The 1780-nt window shown below is 37.6% G+C and overlaps 1 pseudogene; it reads right to left on the bottom strand.

The window, feature by feature from the left end:
• Window positions 1-565: 565 nt before the first annotated feature.
• LOC125916878 (S-phase kinase-associated protein 1-like) lies at window positions 566-1049 on the bottom strand (annotated as a pseudogene).
• Window positions 1050-1780: the final 731 nt, after the last annotated feature.

Raw genomic sequence — 1780 nt, 5'->3', positions numbered from 1 at the left:
TCCTCCTTAATCCATCACCTATTTAACCTATCCCCCCACCCATCTCCCCTCTGGTAACCATCAGTTTGTTCTCTGTTGTTAAGAGTGTGTTTCTTGGTTTGCTTCTCTCTTTTGCCCTCCTATGATTGTTTGTTTTGTTTTTATTTTAATTCTTTTTCAGAAAACTTTTTGCAACTTGTTTTATTCACAATGCCAAATTTTAAAAGGTTATTAAACTAAAGTTAACTAAAAATAAGCTAGGCAGAAATTGCTTTAGAGAGATTTCTAAGATTTAGAAATATTTAGAGATGGAAATCCCAAAATGCCATCTCTCTTATAGAGAACCTACACGTCAGTTATTCAGAGCAAAGAAAAAAGAAACTTTTGATCATACCAGAAGAAACTCAGCCATAAGTTTGGAATCTGTACTCAAACTCCACATGCAAGGAGAACAACATTCTGGTAAAACAACTGATTTGCTGCTGTATTTGTCTACTGTTTGTCTAATGTTAACAGACATTTAAGAGAGCAGTGCAACTAGTATTTGGAACAATCCTTACAGTGGTACAGTGTCAGGCATAACGTTTCACTTCTCTTCACACCACTGGTTCTCTTGTGTACCTGGGCTTCTTATTCTTCAGTAAAGTCATTTTTGATATTAGAGGTCTTAGGAATCTTCTCAGGAGTTTTCCTCTTAATCATATTGGCAACAGTCTTGCATGTAATGTCAAGCAAACCTTTGCTGTGTAAGCAGTTCACAGCCAGAATAAGTTCAAAAAGTATTCCTTGGTCAACTTTTAGGAATTCCTGGTCCCAAACAGGGATATCATCTCTTCACTTTTCTTTGTTGTCATCCTCAGGAGGAGGGGGGTTATCCTTGTGGTGGGTGCACAACTGAATGGCCTTTTAAAATATTGCTGCATTAACATTTGGTAGAGGAACTGGGTCATCCTTCCCTTCATCATTCCCAAATCTTCCAATATGGTCTTGATAGTCACAGACTGCTTGGCAGTTTCAACATCAACTTCAAATATCTCTCCATCAGAACTCTACAACTTAATTGAAGGCATGGTGCTTGGTCTCAAAGAGACTGTGGGCCAGGGGCTGATAAGAGCAGAGCAGCCTCAGATACAAGAAGAGAAAGGCAGAGAATAAGGCCACTACCTGTTTTGTTTCTTAAATTCCACATATGAGTGAAATAATATGGTATTTGTCTTTCTCTGACTGACTCATTATACTCTGGCTCCATCCATGTCATTGCAAATGGCAAAATTTCATTCTTTTTTATGGCTAAGTAATATTCCATTGTGTAATAGATATACACACATCTTCTCTATCCATTCATCAATCAGTAGACACTTGGGTTGTTTCCATAATTTGGCTATTGTAGATAATGCTGCTCCAAACACAGGGTGCATGTATCCCTTTGAATTAGTTTTTTTTATATTCTTTGGGTAAATAGTAGTGCAGTTGCTGGATAGATAGTTCTATTTTTAACTTTGTGAGGAATGTCCATACTGTTGTCTCTCAGTTTACATTCCCACTAACAGTGCAAGAGGGTTCCCCTTTCTCCACATCCCCATCACCACCTGTTGTTTCTTATGTGGTTGATATTACCCATTTTGACAGGTTTGAGGTGATATCTCACTGTAGTTATGGTTTGCATTTTCCTGATGATAAGTGATGTAGAGCATCTTATCATGTGTCTGTTGGCTGTCTGTATGTCTTCTTTTGAAAAATGTCTACTCATGTCTTCTGTGCATTTTTAGTTGGATTATTTGGTATTTGGGTGTTGGGTTTT

This window comes from Panthera uncia, unplaced genomic scaffold, assembly GCF_023721935.1.
Source record: "Panthera uncia isolate 11264 unplaced genomic scaffold, Puncia_PCG_1.0 HiC_scaffold_1286, whole genome shotgun sequence".
NCBI lineage: Eukaryota > Metazoa > Chordata > Mammalia > Carnivora > Felidae > Panthera > Panthera uncia.
The sequence above is the reverse complement of the archived record's forward strand: the minus strand, read 5'-3'. Positions and strand labels throughout refer to the sequence as shown.